Source organism: Bubalus bubalis, chromosome 6 (genome assembly GCF_019923935.1).
Source record: "Bubalus bubalis isolate 160015118507 breed Murrah chromosome 6, NDDB_SH_1, whole genome shotgun sequence".
Lineage (NCBI taxonomy): Eukaryota > Metazoa > Chordata > Mammalia > Artiodactyla > Bovidae > Bubalus > Bubalus bubalis.
The window spans coordinates 50,162,938-50,184,680 of record NC_059162.1 but is presented as its reverse complement, the minus strand read 5'-3'; the positions used below and the strand labels follow the sequence as shown (position 1 = coordinate 50,184,680).

General features: G+C 38.4%; 1 non-coding gene across 1 annotated transcript; it reads right to left on the bottom strand.

The window, feature by feature from the left end:
• Positions 1-13,429: 13,429 nt before the first annotated feature.
• Positions 13,430-13,562, bottom strand: LOC112585854. Its single transcript, XR_003110429.1, has one exon. It is a non-coding gene; the product is annotated as a small nucleolar RNA SNORA16B/SNORA16A family (small nucleolar RNA).
• Positions 13,563-21,743: the final 8,181 nt, after the last annotated feature.

Below are 21,743 nucleotides of genomic sequence, written 5' to 3'. Positions count from 1 at the left end.
ATTTATCCGTTCTGTCATTGGTGGGCATTTGTGTAGTTTCTAGTTCTGGACTAGTATGAATAATTCTGTGGAGAACATTCTTACACCTGTCATTTCGTGAGTATATACATGTGTCTGTGTTGAATCTATACCTGAAAGTGGAATTGTTGGGTTAAAGGATGTGTATATATTTGGTATTTAGTATGTACTGTCAGTTTCCCAAAGTGTTTGTAAAAAGGCACCATTTTAATGTGTACTATGATAATGAATTACTATAATGGTCTAGTGACCCATGATGTTCAGTAGTTTCTTGAAATTTCTAAATTATACCAGATGAGTTATACTTGCTACAGCAGGTCTGATATTTAGTATGATACAAGAGAAAAATAAAAGCATAAGTATTTGAGTATCTTGTTATTGACACAGTAGCATTATGCATTCATTAGTTTATTGCTCCTTAGAAGAAATGTAAGTTTTAGGTAATTATAAACATTATGTTGAGTTTAAAAGTAGTATCTTGTAGAAAGTCCATGATTTAAGTTTTTAATTGAATTAAAAAAATTTTTGTTATAACTTTATTTGGATTCATAGATATTTCCTCTTATCCAGTGGCCATTGGAAAGAATTAGCCAGTCCACATGGGATAGGCACTGCCTTCCACTGGCTTCACTTGGATTTTTTTTTCCCATTCTTCTCTGTCTGTAACACCTTGTCCCTACTATTTTTCATCTTGTCCCATGGCATAGAGTATCATGGTAGGACTGGCCGGGGTAAGGAGAATGGTAGCGTAAATAGCCTCTCACCTACCCCCACTTACCATAAACATAACCACTGATCCTTGTCCTGTAAACTCAAAATAAAAGACCTACCCTTAGCATATGTGCTGAAACTAGCTTTTTCCTATAAAAGATGTAAATGAAAAGAGAAAGTAGGGAATCAAAGGAGGTAACTTCCCTTTTAATCAGTTTCTACCAGAAATCAAGCAACTTAGTAAAACCTTAGAATAAGATCTTAGAAGAGGGTTCCCAACCCAGGACTATAGGCATTTTGGGCCAGTTAATTTCTTGTTGTCAGAGACTATCCTGTGTCTCATGGGAAGGTTAGCACCATCCCTGGCCTATCTACTGGATGCGAGTAGCAACTCCTGCCCCCCCAGCCCCATTGAAACAACTTAGAAATGTCTTCAGACATTGTCAAAGGTCTCCTGGGGTGCAAAATCACCCCTGTTGAGAAGCATCACCTTAGAACATCCAGGTTTTTACTTTCAGGATAGAGTACTAGGGGAAAGACTGAAACTGAACCTCTGTTGGAAGCAAAACATGCTGTCAGAAAAAGACCAAAAGAAACAGGATGATATGGAGAGAATAGGCCCAGGGTTAAAATGTATTTCTAAAAAAGTCAAATCTTAAAGGTGGCTCTTAACTTCACATTTGCAGATCCTTTCGCCCCCTAGAACCCTAAGTCCAGTTCTTTGAAATCTACCTCCTTGCTGTTTTTAACTTGGAGATCCTAGCCACACCCAGTTTAAGACAGATCAGGTATACCATCTCATTACTATATATATATATCTTTTAACAATCATGATTTTATTGTAAACACCCGAGTGCTGTTTGAGTATTTTTTGAATTTATTTATTTGGCTGCACCAGGTTTTAGTTGCAGCATCTGGAATCTAGTTCCCTGACCAGGGATCGAACCCGGGCCCCCTTTATTGGGCACGCAAAGTATTAGCCACTGGACCATCAGGGAAGTCCCCAATCATGAATTTTTAAAAAAATGTTTTTATTGTGGTTAAATATACATATAAAATTTATCATTTTAAGCATTTTTAAGTGTCCAGTTCATTGGCATTAAGCACATTGTTACTGTTGTCTAACAATCACCACTGTCTCCAGAACTTTTTCATTATCCCAAACTGAAAACACTGTACCCACTAAGCTCCATTCTTCTCTCCTCCAGCCCCTGATAAGTATTCTACTTTCTCTAGATACTTCATAGAAGTGGAGTCATACAGTGCTTGTCCTTTTGTGCCTGGCTTATTTCACTTAGCATAATACTTTCAAAGTTCATCCATGTTGTAGCATGTATCAAAACTTCATTCCTTATTAAGGCTGAATAATATTCCATTGTGTGTATATGCCATATTTATCTATTAATCTGTGAATGGGTTGCTTCCTCCTTTTTGCTACTAGGATTAATGCTGCTATGGACATGGTTACAAATACCTGTTTGGTCCCTAAAATGTTTGAGTGTATGGATGTGTATACTGAGAACTGAAAGAAGGAAGGCAGTGTAATATGAATGCACATATAAAGACAATTTCAGTTCAGTTCAGTCGCTCAGCCGTGTCTGACACTTTGTGACCCCATGAACTGCAGCACGCCAGGCCTCCCTGTCCATCACCAACTCCCGGAGTCCCCCAAACCCATGTCCATTGATTCGGTGATGCCATCCAACCATCTCATCCTCTGTCGTCCCCTTCTCCTTCTGCCCTCAATCTTTCCCAGCATCAGGGTTCTTTTCAAATGAGTCAGCTCTTCTCATCAAGTGGCCAAAATATTGGAGTTTTAGCTTCAACATCAGTCCTTCCAGTGAACACCCAGGACTGATTGTAACATGATAAATGTGACATGAAAAAATGGGACCAACATTTTTCTTCTAGATATTTGCATATGTTACTTTGTTTTCTCATCATCTCTGTGACAGTAGGTAGCGATAGGTCATAGTGGCAAACTGGTAACACCGCTAAACCATTATATAAAGTAGACTTAAAAGATGTAATATTTTATTTTATTTGTGAAACCTCGTATCTTAGAATGTGCCTGCTGCTGCTCAGTCACTTCAGTCGTGTCTAAACTCTTTGTGACCCTATAGACTGTAGTCCATCAGGCTCCTCTGTCCGTGGGATTTTCCAGGCAAGAATACTGGAGTGGGCTGCCATGCCTTCTGCCAGGGGATCTGCCCAACCCAGGGATTGAACCCGCATCTCCTGCATTGCAGGCAGATTCTTTACCCACTGAGCCACCTGGGAAGCCTGTGCATAATATAGTGAGTGTGAAAATAGTCCATGGCTGTTTCCTTTCAATTTCATCTTAGCTAGTTAAGTTTCTTGCTTGTTATATTTTTATATGAATAGCATTTGTCATGGACAGGGAATTAGTAGTGAAGCTAGAAGATGATTTGTCAAAAAAATTTTCGTGTGATTGAGAGTTTTTTATTGGGAATTGAGGGTGGAAGGAGATAATCGATTATACCTCATGATGGAGGAAAAATCTGTGTGCTCTTCATGCAGCTAAGGCTCCTCTGGCTGCTCGGGGAAAATGTGACAAAATCAAAATGTCTGGTTGTGAAATTATCTTCCAGTAAGTTTGTTGCATTTATTGTGCCTATAAAAAATACCATTCATATTTATGTCATTAATAAACTTCTGGGGGGGTAGTAGTATATAGTATAGTTAAGATAAAAAAAGACAACTGGTATTTTTTTGAGAAGTATTTGTTTGGTATATTACTAGAGTATGTTTTATAAGTGTAATAGTATTAGGTTTATATATGCAGTTGAATCATGTATATACTTGTAGCCCCTATGAAATTTGATCTGTCTTTATTATAAACATTTTATAAATAAAGTTTAAAAGAAATTAAATAATACAGTAACATCTAGCAAGTGGAGACATCAGAATTTGAACCCCAGTCTAAGTAGTTCTGAGGATTATGTTTTTTCTGTTGAATCATTCTGCTTTCCCCCCAGAAGCATTCTGGGGACACTGGGGTAAATCTTTATACCTTTATTTGAAGGTCATTTTAAAAAGTCTGCCTGAGGATAGCAAACTTGTGTGCTATTGTGAGATAATTGTAGAGACCATTCTAAGGAAGCCAAGGTAATGTCTAGTAATATTTTTAGCATCCTTTTTCTGCACACTGTTGTCCAAATGATTCACTTTGTGTTATGCAGAATATGAAACATTGTTACAGAAGCTATTTTAAGCTGATTTATGGTATAGGCTTATATAGAACTTTTCCTTTGGTCAGAATACTTGGAAGCCTATAGGAATATGTGACCTGCACCAGGTTTCTACAATTCCATCTTCACCAAATACTGCAAAATTTTGAATTTTTTTGGAGTAAGCTCTAAAAAACCAAGTCCAGATTAAAAATTTTAATTGCAAATCCCCTATTCATATCCCAGTAACAAGCTTGTGCATGCTCAGTTGCTCAGTGGTGTCTGTGACCCCATGGACTGTATATCCCACCAGGCTCTTCTGTCCATGGGATTTCCCTGGCAAGAATACTGGAGTGGGTTGCCATTTCCTCCTCCAGGGGATCGTCCCAACCCAGGGATTGAACCTGAATCTCCTGCATCACCAGAGAAGGCAACCCCACTCCAGTACTTCTGCCTGGAAAATCCCATGGACGGAGAAACCTGGTAGGCTGCAGTCCATGGGATGGCTAAGAATTGGACATGACTGAGCGACTTCACTTTCACTTTTCACTTTCATGCACTGGAGAAGGAATTGGCAACCCACTCCAGTGTTCTTGCCTGGAGAATCCCAGGGACGGGAGAGCCTAGTAGGCTGCCGTCTATGGGGTTGCACAGAGTGGGACACGATTGAGGTGACTTAGCAGCAGCAGCAGCTCCTGCATCTCCTGCATTGGCAGGTAGATTCTTTACTACTGAGCCACCTGGGAAGCCATAACATTATACAAATAGAAAACAGTTATGCAATCAAAAATATCCAGGCATTGTCAGGAGTAATCTTGATTGTTCCTTTGATCAAAATCCTTCAGTTGCTTCCAAACAGGTTTTGAGATGATGTCACTTTATTTCAGTATATATAGGCTCTTCATCTAGCTTCTACCCCTCACTAGCTTACCTGCCCTCCTTATACCCACACAGCTCCTTGATTCTAGGTTCATTAAAATGTTTGTAGTTCCACAAGGGTGTGGCAGTAATTTCCAGTCATCACTGCCTTTCTGCGTGCCCTTTATGTAAAACACCATTATCCACTCCTGCATTTTCTCTGTTTAATTGCTTCTCAGAAACTCAACTTCAGGCTTGGCTTTCAAGATGCTGCAATCTATTCTATTCCCCCACTGCCCCATGTACATATCTCTAATGTGGTATTGGTCTTGCTGTCCTGGAATTACAGATGTATTTATCTTTTTATTCCATTCATCCATCCTCCTTGAGGATGTGGACTATGTCTTGATCTTGGACTCCCATTTCTATCACAGTACCTAGTGTATAGCAGATGTTATAAAATATTGATTGAAGGAAGTGATGTAAATCAGTAGATGAAACGGTTGGTGAGTTTTATTAGTGATCTTCAGGAAACATTTAGGAATTGTAGCAGATGCTATTAGTTGCTACTGAACAGCCATCCCTTCATTTTTTTTGTTTTTTTTTTTTTGCTTTTTTTGTTTGTTATCAAAACTCAAGTTTCTGTGTGGCAGTGTACTGCAGGGCATGTATCTTCATAGCTGTAAGGCAGTCATGGCATCCTCTTGTCCCCTCTGCCAGTGATCCATCTGGGTTGGACATGCTGGGACATGAGGGGAAGCTGTGGAAGTTTCAGGGAGAGGCTTTCTTCCCTTAAAGGAAACACATTTTCCCCCCCCTTCTCTCTTCCTGCAGTGTTTACAGTTCTCTAAGGGATGTAAAGCCTGGAGCTGTCCTGTAACTGTTAATGTAAGGTGGCAAAGTTATAAATTATATTCTGAGAATTGTGGAAGGGGAAAGATGGAGAGTCAGCATCTTTGAAGAGATCATTGAGCCACATCAATCCTAAATTGGCTGTTACAAGCAGACTTCTTTTTATATAGCATGATTTAAGTGGCTTTGTTGATTGAGCCACTATGCAGTTGAATGGTGGCCCTAATAAAAAGATGTATCTATGTCAGAACCCCCAGAATGTGTGCATGTGACCTTCCTTGGAAAAAAGGATCTTTGTGGATGTAATTAGTTAAGTAACTTAAGCTGAGATCATCCTGGATTATATGGGTAGGCCCTAAATCCCATGACAAGTATCCTGTAAGAGGTGCTTAACTCAGAGGAGAAGAGAAATGGACACTGAGAAGACAATGTGAATCAGATACAGGATTAGAATTCTGCAGTGACAATCCAAGGAACATCTGGAGCCACCGGAAGCTGGAAGAGGCAAGGAGGGGTTCTCTGTTGCCTCCAGAGGGAGAAAGAACGGCCCTGCTGACACCTTGCTTCTGACATCCAGAACTGTGAGAAAATTTCCATTATTTTAAGCCATGTAGTTTGTGGTAATTAGTTAACAGCAACTTCAGAAAGTAATACAAACCACAAGTCAGTTCTTCTGTTCAGATCAGATCAGATCAGTTGCTCAGTCGTGTCCGACTCTTTGCAACCCCATGAATCGCAGCACGCCAGGCCTCCCTGTCCATCACCAACTCCCGGAGTTCACTCAGACTCATGTCCATTGAGTCAGTGATGCCATCCAGCCGTCTCATCCTCTGTCGTCCCCTTCTCTTCTTGCCCCCAATCCCTCCCAGCATCAGTCTTTTCCAATGAGTCACCTCTTCGCATGAGCTGGCCAAAGTACTGGAGTTTCAGCCTCAGCATCATTCCTTCCAAAGAAATCCCAGGGCTGATCTCCTTCAGAATGGACTAGTTGGATCTCCTTGCAGTCCAAGGGGCTCTCAAGAGTCTTCTCCGACACCACAGTTCAAAAGCATCAATTCTTCAGTGCTCAGCCTTCTTCACAGTCCAACTCTCACATCCATACATGACCACAGGAAAAACCATAGCCTTGACTAGACGGACCTTTGTTGGCAAAGTAATGTCTGCTTTTGAATATGCTATCTAGGTTGGTCATAACTTTCCTTCCAAAGAGTAAGCGTCTTTTAATTTCATGGCTGCAGTCATCATCTGCAGTGATTTTGGAGCCCCAAAAAATAAAGTCTGACACTGTTTCCACTGTTTCCCCATCTATTTCCCATGAAGTGATGGGACCGGATGCCATGATCTTCGTTTTCTGAATGTTGAGCTTTAAGCCAACTTTTTCACTCTCCACTTTAACTTTCATCAAGAGGCTTTTGAGTTCCTCTTCACTTTTCTGCCATAAGGGTGGTGTCATCTGCATATCTGAGGTTATTGAGATTTCTCCCGGCAACCTTGATTCCAGCTTGTGTTTCTTCCAGTCCAGCGTTTCTCATGATGTACTCTGCATAGAAGTTAAATAAACAGGGTGACAATATACAGCCTTGACGTACTCCTTTTCCTATTTGGAACCAGTCTGTTGTACCATGTCCAGTTCTAACTGTTGCTTCCTGACCTGCATACAAATTTCTCAAGAGGCAGGTCAGGTGGTCTGGTATTCCCATCTCTTTCAGAATTTTCCACAGTTTATTGTGATCCACACAGTCAAAGGCTTTGGCATAGTCCATAAAGCAGAAATAGATGTTTTTCTGGAACTCTCTTGCTTTTTCCATGATCCAGTGGATGTTGGCAATTTGATCTCTGGTTCCTCTGCCTTTTCTAAAACGAGCTTGAACATCAGGAATTTCATGGTTCATATACCTCTGAAGCCTGGCCTGGAGAATTTTGAGCATTACTTTACTAGTGTGTGAGATGAGTGCAATTGTGCGGTAGTTTGAGCATTCTTTGGCATTGCCTTTCTTTGGGATTGGAATGAAAACTGACCTTTTCCAGTCGTGTGGCCACTGCTGAGTTTTCCAAATTTGCTGGCATATTGAGTGCAGCACTTTCACAGCATCATCTTTCAGGATTTTGAATAGCTCAACTGGAATTCATCACCTCCACTAGCTTTGTTCGTAGTGATGGTTTCTAAGGCCCACTTGACCTAAGTATAAGGATTTTTAGAAAAATTTTCAAACTAAACATATGAAATGATTGATAATAATTGGTAATAATTAAGGAAGAGATCCTAGAATTCCTGAAAATGCTTTCTGTATGACTTAAAAACTAAGATTGATACAACGTTCAGGTACCCTGGGGGTGGGGTAATAAGACACTATCTGCACCTTTACATAAAACCTGGGGCATACCTATTGAAACCAACTAAAACAGGGCAATTCCTCTAGGATTCCATTCCAAAAAAATAACCAAGTGCCCAAGGATAGACATAGATAGATGTAGTTACAGTTGCTGCAGTAAATGTGTGTATAACAAAAATTTGGTGAGTGCACTATTTTTAGTAGATGTTCTCTTTTCTTATTTATATTAGTAGGAGACTGGATAAACAGTGATACTCTATACCACAAAGTACTATGTGATCTTTTGTTTTCCAGCTTCATTCAGATATTATTGACATAACAACATATGTAAACTTAAGGTGTACAACATGATGATTTGATCATGTATGTATTGTGAAATGATTATCACAGTGAGGTTAGTTAACACCTCTGTCCTCACATAATTACCTTTTGTGTGTGTATGTGTGTGTGTGAAGATAACTTTTAAGATCTACTTTCTTAACTTCCAAGTATATGATGCAGTATTGTTAATTATAATCACCATGCTATACATTATTAGACTCCAGAACTTACTTATCTTGTGCTGGAAGATTATACCCTTTGACCAGCATCTATTTTCTCCCACTCCTAGCCCTGGGCAGCCATCGTTCTACATGCTATTTCTTTGAGTTCCCCTTTTTTAGGTTTCACCTATAGGTGAGAACATACGGCATCTGTCTTCCTCAGCCTGGTTTACTTCACTAGTGTAACTCCCTCAAAGTCCGTCCTTATTACTGCAGAAGGCAAGATTTCTTTCTTTTTTATGGCTGAATAATATTCCTGTGTGTGTATCTTGCATTTTTGAATCCCTTTATCCATCAGTGGACACTTAGCTTGTTTCCATGTTTAGTTCTATGTGATCTTTTAAAAGTGGAAAATCAGTGCTGAATTATCTATAATTTATTTTTGAGAGAAAAAGCAAGATGAAGTATAGAACATATACCATGACCTTCTATGTGTAAAAACAAACCTAACATTTGTATATGCACAGGATGAAAAGTCAAGAAGGCCTAAAAATGTTAACATTTCTATAAAGTGGGAGTGCAAAGGAAGACACTTGCCTTTCTACATTTTTGTATTTGTACTTTGCTTTTTTTAAAAAAGACATTGTCTTTAAGTAAAACCATTGAGTATCAACACCTAGAACAGTGTGAGTGATCTCCAATTTAGGAAGGACTCCAGGGAATATCTATAAAATTAAAGCTTGGAGAAGAGTAGTTAGAACAACAATAAGGCAAGAAAAACAGCTTCACAATGAACAGCCTGAGGACCTTCTTCAACCAGGACAGATGTGAACCCAGTCTCAAAGTTATGAACATTATGATAGTAAATATCAAACTTACTAAAGGCCAGAATACTGGAATAAGAGGAATGCTTTTTGAGGGAAAATACAATATGGGTTCTGTTTGGGAAGTACTACTTGGCACAATGAAAAATTACCGTATATAATTAATTTAGATCTGGTTGACAACAAATAGACTCAATCAAGATTTTAGCAAATTGACAGATTACAGATCCTTCAATAGCAACCAAGAAAGAATGCCTAATATATGCTGATGATTATAAGCAGTAACTATGTGCTGGATACTTATTTATTTGGACATTTTATATGTTACTTATGTATTCTTCATAATTCCCTGTAAAGTAGATGTTATCACCACTCATTAAGTAACTTGTCCCAGGTCATACTGGTAGGAAGTGGCACATCTGGAATTTAAGGCTATCTCTACCTGACTTCACTTTCCCAACAGCATCTTCAGGGAGTAATGGCCGATAGCAAAATTATGCCTTCCTTTAAGACCATTTTTGATGATGATATCCAAGGTCAAGCTCATTATGGGAATTTTTTGTTCCTGTTTTTAAATATAGTCAAAAGTGATTGGGATTTGAGATAGCTTCAGAAATATATATACTTAGAACAGAAAAAATATATAAAAATTTAAATATCTGAAAAAGAATGAAAAGAAAATCAAGACCGGTAAGAATTTCAGAATGAAGATATGGAAATTATCAGATCTTACATAATTAAAGTTGCAAAATTGAAATTATTAGTGGCCAAAGCAAAAGATGGATCACAACAAACCGGAAAATTCTTAAAGAGATGGGAATATCAGACCACCTTACCTGCCTTCTGAGAAACCCTTATGTAGGGCAGGAAGCAACCATTAGAACCGGACATGAAACAACAGACTGGTTCAAAATTGGGAAAGAAGTACATCAAAGCTGTATATTGTCACCCTGTTTATTTAACTTTTTTGCAGAGTACATCATGCAAAATGCTGGGCTGGATGAAGCACACGCTGGAATCAAGATTGCCAAGAGAAATATCAATAACCTCAGATATGCAGATGACACCAGCCTTATGGCAGAAAGCAAAGAGGAAAGAGGAACTAAAGAGCCTCTTGTCGAAGGTGAAAGAGGAGAGTGAAAAGGGTGGCTTAAAACTCAGCTTTCAAAAAACTAAGATCATGGCATCCAGTCCCATCACTTCATGGCAAATAGACGGGAAAACAGTGGAAACAGTGACAAGACTTTATTTTCTTGGGCTCCAAAATCACTGCAGATGGTGACTGCAGCCATGAAATTAAAAGATGCTTGCTCCTTGGAAGAAAAGCATATTCTCTTTTCTTTTCAAAAGAAAAACCCACCTAGACAACATATTAAAAAGCAGAGACATCACTGAGCAACCAAACAACAAATAGGTGTTGATTGTGTTTCCAAGCAATTAGACAATTAAAAAAAAAATCTTTTAAAGATGTTATTTTTAGATTTCCCTATTTTAAAATATCTTGCCCTTTTTTTTTCAGTTGAAGACAGGCTATTTCCTGTTTATCTATTATGTCTGTTTATTTCTGAGTTAATCAGAAGAGACTAGATTTTGCTTCAGTAGCATCCTCAAAATTAGTGTCTTAGAACAGTAGTGTACTCCTCACTCATGCTATTGTCCGTGAGCTCTGCTCTGTGTTGTTCTCACTAAAAGATGCCAGTTGGCAGAGGCTTCACTCTCTGAAACATCACATAACTACAACCAGGGGACGGAGAAGGTCAAACTATGCAACAGCTCTTAAAGGCTTCCTCCTGGAAGTGACACTCTTCAATTCTATTCAGTTTTATTGACCAAAACAAATCACATGGCCACTACTAGCTTCAAGCGGGCAAGCAAGTGGAGTCCTACTGTGTGCCTGGAAGAAAGAAAATCAGAAATACTAGGGAATAGCAATATTTGCTTCCACTCTTCTGGTCGTTAAATATTCATTTAATTCTCCTTCTTGTTTGCAAAATACATCTTATCTCCTTCCCAGGGTAGACATACCAAAAACATCATCTGGTCAGGACGTCTAGTTCAAAACCCAGAATCAGAGTTACATGTAGTGATCTCTACAATAGGTACAGATGTGCCTCCTTTTGATCTAAGTGATCTCTGCATTAGGTACAAATGTGCCTCCTTTTGTGCTTAGATCAAACAATCAATACCTATTTGTTGTTGTTTGGTCACTCAGTGATGTCTCTGCTTTTTAATATGCTGTCTAGGTGGGTCATAGCTTTTCTTCCAAGGAGCAAGCATCTTTTAATTTCATGGCTGCAGTCACCATCTGCAGCCAGAAGACAAGTGAGAAGACCCATTCCAGAAGACAAGTTATCTGTCCCTATGGATGAGATAGTCACAGCAAAGATTCCTGTTTGAAAGGAATAACAGAAGTAGAGGCTCATCTGTGGTAGTTGTGAAATCCTGTGGGTGGCTGTTTTGAGGACCCTTTATCACTCTGGGGAATGGGGAATGTTTCTTCATTAAGCCCTGGCTCTGCTCCTTAGAAGTGGCTCCTTTGTTCACTGTTCTCCACTACTCATGATTCTTTCTGTGACTGATTCTTCCTTTTCTGTTATCCTTTGTGGCTACTTCTGGAATAGGTTTTTGTGGGTAATATGTCCTCCTTAGGGGCTGAGCAGCTTTCTTAGTCTGCTTTGTGCACATAGATGGAGTTATAAAGGTGTAAAGACATTTAGGCTAGTGGTTATTTTGGAAGTACAACTTTCTCAGAAACATAACCAGGAGGGGGAAAATGTCCAAACTAGTCATTTTCATCAGCTCCATGCTTCCTTCAAGATGTGATTCTCATTTGTATGTATTTTGTATGTAATTTGTTTTCTAGCCCCGGTTCATCCTCCTGTCTCTCCCTCTCCCTCTCTTCTTCCCTTCTCCCTCTCACAGTGATTACATAGGTTTACCAAACTTTGATGAAAGAGTTACTTTCCCTTAGTCTCTTTTCCCTAAGCCATTGTGTCCAAACGACTTTTGTTGGTTGGATCTTTGATCTGGGACCTATTAGTCCACTCATTAAAAGTTTTTAAAAAATGGGTGAAAAAGCCAGTCTTTTAATTTGATGCATTACCTCCAGGCTGAGTTTTAGTCGTCCTTTATCATTCCAAACATTTCTCAATTGTATCTTGAACTGTTTGGGGTTGAGAAGTAGTTACCTACTTCAACTCTACAAGTTCTCAAATTGGAGTCTATTCCTTTCATTCTTGCTTACAAACTGGTCAGCTCTTTTCCCACTTCATCTCTTTTTTGTAATATCTTGCCAGGCAGCCAACAGCGATGAACACACAGCATTTTGTTTTCCAATCTTGCCCTTAAGCTATAGATTTATTACATGACCTGTCTTCCAAGTTAGCTGTGAACAACAGTTTTATGAAATGTTTCGCCACTGTAGATCATAAATTGCTCTCTCTCCATCCTCTGAAAATGGTTTCCTTCCTGCTTGCCATCTCTCTTAATTATTTTAGGTTCTTGTTATGGTAGCACCTCACTTTAGGTAACAGTTTCTACCTTAAATGAAGATGATGTAGATTTTGCTGCAGTAACAACCTGAAATTCTCAGTGGCTCAAAACAATAAAAATTTATTTATCACTCCTGCTACTTGTCTTCACAATGTGGAACAGAACTCTTCAACTACCCCAAATAGACAGGGAACCTCTCTACCAATGTTCCCAAAGACAAAATGCTTACCCTGGGGGACACTCCAGACTCTTAGGGTTCACAGGAAGGATAATTTTTAAGGACTCAATATCTGGGTCCTCAATTAACATATACACTTTATCTTTTTTTTTTCTTTTTTTGTCCTGAATGACCTACTCGTTCCATTCATCTGGTTTTCAGAACCAAGGTTTTTGACTCACCTTTGGGCTGATGCTTAAGCTTTTCAGGGCAAAGACCCAAAGCATGGCCACAATCTGCACCACTTGCCCCTGGGTTTCCCCAGCACAGGTATCTAACCCACCCATATCTGCATCTGCATACTGGTTCTTGGCCTTTGCAAGCCACTTCTCAAAAGCCTTATTCTTGCATGTAAGACCCCATCAATGGAACATTTCTGGTGGCCTCTGAAAACGTTGTCAGTTTTAATAAAGGTCTCTGGTTGTACCTGAGAAATGGCAAGTACAATGGGAACTGTCTTTTCCTGAAATGTTGCAGATCAGTTACAGCAAACAACGGTGACCGTCAAGGAAAACTGTCACTTTGGGCTCCTTTTTGACCACAGCAGCTATATGGAAGCAGCTGTAGCTTCGATAAGGGCTACAACATATACACTTAAAAAAAATTGATCTGCCTTATTTTTTAAATCAATTTTTGAATCTCAATGGCTGAAATAGAACTTTCCGATTTGTATAGAAGTCTAATAGCTGGTAGGGAGATAGGTGCTTAGTTACTCAACATCTAACTGGAAGAGGGAGGAAAGACAGCAGCTTGCAGATCATGCATTGGTAATTGTTACAGACCAGACTGGGAAGCAACATAAATTGCTTCCATTCACATTCTGTTGTCCAGAATTCAGTTTACATGGCCACGTCTAACTTCAAGAGGTGCTTGTGCCTATGAAGGAGAGGTGGTAGGCAGGTTGGGTAAACAGCTAATCAGTCTTTGATATAATGGTGGATATCAAATTATTAAACTATTCAGTTTCATTTTTTGCACATGTAAAAGAGAAAAGTCATAGTCTGTTTTTAAAGGCAGTATTTTAAATGCCATGGAAAATGGCATTTACAACTATTTTAACTTATGATGAAAAATTTTATATTTCCTTCAAAAGGAGCAAGAACCAGTAGCAATAAGAACTGCCAACACCCAATCTTCATTTCTAAATACTGTTCTCTGGATCCTTGTATATGTATGGCTGAGTCCCTTCACTGTTCACCAGAAACTATCACAATATTGTTAATTGCCTATACCTCTATACAAAATGTTTTTGGAATTAAATAAGCAAATACCATTCTCTAACACACATTCTCTACTAAAATGAATCAGGACCCCTAGGAGAAATGGCTGATTCTTGATTGGGGCAGGGAAACACAAGATGAGCTTACAGCATCTTGTAGTACCAGGAAGTCTGAAAGTGCTAAAAAATTAATAATAATTGAGCATGTCAAAGAGACACAAGCATCAAACTGAAGGAACTCTCAATGGCCAAAGCTGGAACAATTTGAGCAACAAAATAATGTGGTATTAGGTTATAACCCAAAGTATAAAGCACATGTCCACAAGGCCATGGTGGTATAGATAAATGATTGAAATAAATGGGGGAGAAAATGTTCCTTACAGAAGAATTCCACATAAGTTATGTCGATATTGCCTCCTCCTAAAGTGGACCTTAGTAACCACCTCTCTTGCTTTGGAACTAAGGTGGACTTAGTGAGTGATTTCTAAAGAACAGAGTGTAGAATGGGAAAAATGATGACTTCACAGTGGAGAAACCTGCAGGTACCATCTTAACCAAGTGATTAAGGTTAACATTACTGGTGTTGTCATGTAGATATGTATAACCTAATATGGTATAATAAGAAAGGGGTTTCAATTCTGTGGCATTCTTCCCCAAAACCCATAATCCTAGTTTAATCATGAGAAAAATCTCAGACAAGTGTAAGTTGAGAGACATTCTACAGAAATATCTGACCCTGGAATTGCCAAGGGCATTAAAAACAAGGAACATCTGAAAAACTCACAGACTAGAGAAGACCAAGAGGAAATGGCAGCTAAATGCAATGTGGTATTCTAGATAGGATGATGGGATAGAAAAATGTTGTTTAAAAAAGCTAATGAAATCTGAATAAAACATGTAGTACAGTTAATAGTCATGTCCCAGTGTTGAATTCTTAGTTTTGACAAATGAGCCCAATGATGTAATATTAAGGGAAACTGCAACTGAGTGTAAGAGGACTCTCTACTGTCCTTGCACTTTTCTTGAAATCTAAAATAGCATCAAACAACTGTTTAGTCTTCAAGATTTGTTTGGAAAGCATCTCCTCGTTCTGTCCACCAGTCTTAATCTATTAAGTCATGAACTTGTCCACTCTGAACAATGTCCACTTGTCCACTCATGAACTTCGCACTCCCACAATCAAAAGACCAACCTTAAACATGACTTTCCCAAACCTATATATCCTGTCTTCGCCCTCCCTCCTCTGAAATGCACTTAAAACTTGATCTTGGAAATGGTGATTTTTTTTTTCCTTTAACTGCAGTATGTAATAACCTCTGCTTTGCTTTCTCCATAGGTTCTTTTGATAGCTCTTCAGTAGGAGCCATTGTTTTAAAAGAGCAAACGTTAAAGACATCTCTTCTGGAAATTGTATGAATCAGAAATTAGATGATATCATAAATTTCTTAATAATTTTCTTTGGTGTGGTAGGGAGGTTATGTATATAAATATCCTTTCTCCTAGAACATGCTTGCTGAATTATTTAGGGGTAAAATGTCTCTTAGTTTAGCAGTAAACTATTTAGGGGTAAAGTGTCATGGCACCTGCAATTTATTTTTAAGTGGTTTAGGAAAAAATACACAAAAAGTATGCCAAAGTGTTGACAAATATTAAGTCTCTTCTAGAGGGAAGGTAATGGAGGTTGTTCAATTTTTTTTTTTCATTTTTCTATACATGTGGAATTTTTCCTAGTAAAATGTTAATAAAAATGATAAATACATATAAATTTCAAATTAAAGGCCATGTAGATCTGTATAATAGTTGTCTGCAGATTAAACAACACAGTAGTTATGACAGTGGCAATTGCATGCCGTTTGAATGGTAGGTAGTTCCACTATACATATTAAAATAATACTGGGATGCACATGTTTGGAATACAGAAAACCCAATCTTGGTTGAGCTGGTGGTACAATAATGGAAAGAATGCTAGGCTGGGAGTAGGGAGCATAGAGTTTTCTAATCTTGGGTCTGTTCCTATTTAGCAATGAGACCTTGAAGAAATCACTTATCTTTTCTTGATCCTAGTTTCCCTAGTATGAAAAGAGAGAATTAGGTAAGTGCATAGTATTGGACGTTCTAGCCAGAGTCATTAGGCAAGAAGAAGTAAAAAGCATCCAAATTGGGAAGGAAGAAGTAAAATGATCTCTTCTGAAGATGATATGATCTATAGGTAGAAATCCCAAAAGATTCCACAAAAAAATACTGTTAGAACTAGTAAATTCAGCAAAGTAGCAGGATATAAGGGCTTTCCAGATGGTACAGTGGTAAAGCATCTGCCTGCCAATGCAGGAGATGCAAGAGACATGGGTTTGATCCCCCTATAGTTTTGTAGTGTTGTCTGAAGTCTGGTAGGGTTATATCTTCAGCTTTGTTCTTTTTGCTCAGGATTACTTTGGCAATTCTGGGTCCTTTATGATTCCATGTAAATTTTAGGATTGGCACTCGTGTAAAAAAAAAAAACACTTGACCACATTCGTGAGGGCTTATTTCTTGATTCTGTGTTCCATTGGTCTATATGTATGTCTTTATGCTGTTACTAAGCTGTTTTGATTATTGTAACTTTGTAATAAGCTTGAAAATCAGAAAATATGAGTCATCCATTTTTGTTCTTCTTTTTCAAGATTGTTTTGGCTATTTTGGTCCCCTTGTCATTCCATATGAATTTTAGGAGAGGTTTTCTATTTCTGCAAAAATGTTGTTGAAATTTTGGTAGGGATTGCATTGAATCTGTAGATCACTTTGGGTAGTATTGACAGCTTAACAACATTAAGTCTTCCAGTCCATTAAAAAGGGATGTGTTTTCATTTATGTATATCATCTTTAAATTCTTTCAGCAATGATTTATAGTTTCCATTGTACAAGTCTTTAAACTCCTTGCTAAGTTAATTTGTATTTTGTTCTCATTGATGCTATTGTAAATGAAACAGTTTCCTTAATTTTCTCTTCAGATTGTTGTTAGTATACAGAAATTTACCTGATTTTTGTATATTAACTTTATATCCCACCATGTGCATGCTCAGTCACTCAGTCATGTGTGACTCTTTGAGACCCCATGGACTGTAGCCCACCAGGCTCCTCTGTCAATGGAATTTTCCAGGCAAGAATACTGGAGCAGGTGGCCATTTCCTACTCCAGGATCTTCCCGACTCAAGGATCAAACCCCCATCTTCTGGGGCTCCTGCACTAGCAAGAAGATTCTTCACCACTAATGCCACCTAGGAAGCCCCAGTAGAAGATCACTCAGCCATAAAAAGAATGCAGGAATGAAATAATGCCATCTGAAGCAACATGGATGGACCTAGATGTTATCATAGTAGGTGAAGTAAGTCAGACAAAGACAAATATCATATGCCATCACTTATATGTGGAATCTAAAAAAGATACAAATGAACTTATTTACAGAATAGAAACAGATTCACAGACATAGAAAACAAATTTATGGTTACCAAAGGGGAAACAAGGAGAGGGATAAGTTAGGAGTTTGGGATTAACAGATACAAATGACTGTATCTAAAATAAACAATGAGGTCCTACTGTATGGCACAGGAATTATATTCAATATCTTATAATAAACTTTAATGGAAAAGAATCTGTAGAGAATATATATATATATCTCCACTAAAAAATGGGTAAAAGACTTGAATAGACATTTCTCCAAAGAAGGTATTCAGTTCAGTTCAGTCACTCAGTCATGTTCAACTCTTTGTGACCGCATGGACTGCAGCACGCCAGGCTTCCCTGTCCATCACCAACTCCCGGAGTTTACCCAAACTCATATCCATTGAGTCGGTGATGCCATCCAACCATCTCATCCTCTGTTGTCCCCTTCTCCTCCCACCTTCAGTTTTTCCCAGCATCAGGGTCTTTTCCAACTAGTCGGTTCTTCGCATCAGGTGGCCAAAGTATTGGAGTTTCAGCTTCAGCATCAGTCCTTCCAATGAATATTCAGGACTGATTTCCTTTAGGATGGACTGGTTGGATCTCCTTGCAGTCCAAGGGACTCTCAAGAGTCTTCTCCAACACCACAGTTCAAAAGCATCAATTCTTTGGCACTCGGCTTTCTTTATAGTCCAACTCTCACATTCATACGTGACCACTGGAAAAACCATAGCTTTAACTAGACGGATGTTTGTTGGCAAAGTAATGTCTCTGCTTTTTAATATGCTGTCTAGCTTGGTCATAGCTTTTCTTCCAAGGAGCAAGCATCTTTTAATTTCATGGCTTCAGTCACCATCTGCAGTGATTTTGGAGCCCAAGAAAATAAAGTCTGACACTGTTTCCATTGTTTACCCATCTGTTTGCCATGAAGTGATGGGACCGGATGCCATGATCTTTGTTTTCTGAATGTTGAGTTTTAAGCCAACTTTTTCACTCTCCACTTTCACTTTCATCAAGAGGCTCTTTAGTTCTTTGCTTTCTGCCATAAGGGTGGGTATCATCTGCATACCTGAGGTTATCGATATTACTCCCAGCAACTTTGATTCCAGCTTGTGTTTCATAAAGGCCAATAAGCACATGAAAAGACATTTAACATCAAGAATCATAATGGAAATGCAAATCAAAACTACACTGAGATACCACTTCATACCGTTAGACTGGCAATCATCACAAAAACAGAAAATAACAAGGAGAGGATGTGGAGGAATTAGAATATTTGATCACTGTTGATGGCTTGTAAAATGGTCCAACTGTTGTGGAAAACAGTTATAGTGGTTCCTTAAGAAACTAAACATAGAATTAACATATGATTCAGCAATTCCACTTCTGGATATATACCCAAAATAACTAAAAGCAGGGGTCATGATTAGATATTTGTATACCCAGAGTCATAGCAGCATTTTTCACAATAGCTAAAATATAGGTGCAGTCCAAGTGCCAATCTACAGATAAAGGGAAAGGTAAAATGTGGTGTATATATATATATACAATGGAATATTCAGCTTTAAAAGGAAGGGAATTCTAATTTCCTTCGTACCGTCAGGACATTATGCTACGTGAAATAAGCCCATCACAAAAAGACAAATTCTATATAATCCCACTTATATAAGTTACTTGGAGTAATGAAAATCGTAGAGACAGAAAGCAGATTGAAACGGGAGTTGTTTAATGGATACAGAATTTCAGTCTTTCAGGATAGAAAGAGTTATAGAAACAGATTGTCTTGGTTTCACAACATTATCAACGTATTTTTGACAATTCCTCATTTTCTCAATGTATTTAATACTACTTAACTGTACACTTAAAATCGTTAAGATGGTAAATTTTTTAGGTTTATTTTACCAGAATAAAAAAAAAATAGAAAAGAAAATTGTCCACAGGGAACTCCAAACTAACAGAATATTTTCACATATTGACTCTACCTATCTTATTTAGGGTGAGAGGAGGTAGTTCTTTCTCCCAAGATGGGTAAAAGATTGACTTGTGTAACTAAATTATGGGTCCAGGGAGACAAAACCTCAACTCAGTAACCAATATAAATGTTTTAATTATTATTCTTCCTGTTTGTCTTCTTTAAAGTCATCCCGTAGATAAAACAAAAATGCTTACTTCCCCGCACCGCCCCCCCACCCAGATGTAACAAAAAAACTTCTGGGTCAGGAATGTTTTGACTACATGCTTGCTTTATACATTACAATTCTATTTGTTATATGTGTGCTTTAATACACAGTGAAGCTGAATATTCTTATAGTTTCATGCTCAGTTTTCTATTCTGGTTTTATATTTTTGGCTTCTCTTTGTTACCTTCCGGTTTTTCCTTATATACAAGTCCCTCAACACATTTCAGTTTATCTGACCTTTAAGGAAGAGTTTTTACACATACTCAGTTTCTACCCGATTGGAATTGTTGGCTTGGATGAAAACAAAACAAAAACAAAACTGAGGGGGACTTTAGCTTCATGCCAGGATGTGGTAAAGAGACTGGATTCACACTGTCATGTTAAACAAACAAAAATAGACAAAATGTATGAGAAAAAAGGTGTAGCCTTCTCCTTTTTATGCTGTAACAAATTACCACAAACTTTGTGGCTTAAAGTAACGCCAACTTATTTTGCATTTCTGACAGTCAAGAGTCTGAAATGGATCTCACTGGGCTGAAACTGAAGTGTTTGCAGGAAGATTTAGGGGAGAATCTGTTTCCTTGGTTTTTCTAGATTGTGAGGCTGGAAAAGTGGCTTATGCGTTCATTAATATAGCTCCCTTCCATCTTCAGACAGCTCTGCTGCTGTCTTCACATCTCCTTCTCTGACTCTTAACCCTCCTGCATCTTATTTCACTTATAAGGATGCTTGTAATGACCTTGTTAAATCAGTATTTCCTAATCATAGCAGAAGGTGTGCAGTGGTGAGCCACAGTTCAGCAACAGGCTACCAGAGAAGTTGAAATAGATTTATTACTTCTCTAGGAAGTACATGACATCCCTTGAGAAGCTACATGTTGAAGTCAAAGTGAAGGTGGGGAAGGCTATAGGGCCCGGGGCACATGCCTCGGTTTTAGGATCTGTGGGTGGAATGCTTTGGGCTTTCTGGCTTAGACCAGAGGGGTCAATTCAAACCAAAAAAAGCTGAGTTCTCGTAATTTTTTCAGAGGTCTTATCTAAAGGGCATTTGAGACGGCCGTGAGAGGTGGGGGAGAGGTTGGGGAAACTCATATCAAGGACTCACATTTGTTTGTGACTCTGCGGGGTCTTAAACTGATATTAACCCCCTCATGCAAGTGCATGCCCTGGATAACAGCCTGCAGCAGATATATTACATAGAGAAGAAGAAAGATGGAAAAACCCAAGAGATTTCTTGTTGGAAATTATACAAAGTAGAAGGTGGTGAAGTACTATATGTGAAACACTAAAAGAAAAAAAAAAATCCTGTCAACCTCGCCTTCTAAACTCATTGAAAATATCTTTCAAAAAGGAAGGCAAGATACTTTGCCATATATACAAAGGTGAAAGAATTTAATGCCTGCAAAATTGTGCTGCAAGAAATACTAAAATAAATCCCCCAAGGAGAAGGAGACTGATAACAAGATGAAAACCTAAAACTACACAAAGGAATGAAGAGCACTGGAAATGGTGAAAATGTGGGTAAATATAAAATATTCTTTTCTTCCTATTTAAGATATTAAAAAATATATAATTGGCTGGCCAGTCTCAAGAGACTACATATTATATGAGTCTATTTATCTGAAATGGCCAGAAGTCTGTAGAGACAGAAAGTAGATTAGTGGTTGTCAGGCACTGGTTGGGGGAGGGCAGGGGATAGGGAGAAAATGGAGAGTGATTGCTAACGGGTATGGGGTTTCTTTTTAGGGTGATGAAAATGTTCTAAAGTTGACAGTGATAAAAATTGCACAACTCTATAAATATACTAAAGACCACATATATTGTGTTGCTGCCCGATATTTGCTGTACTAAGTGGGCTGTAGTATGTAAGGACTCTAAAGTATGGCCAAGAGAAAGAGTAAAAATTATATAGGGTGTTAACTTCTTACACAAAGAAATGGAAAATTCTGT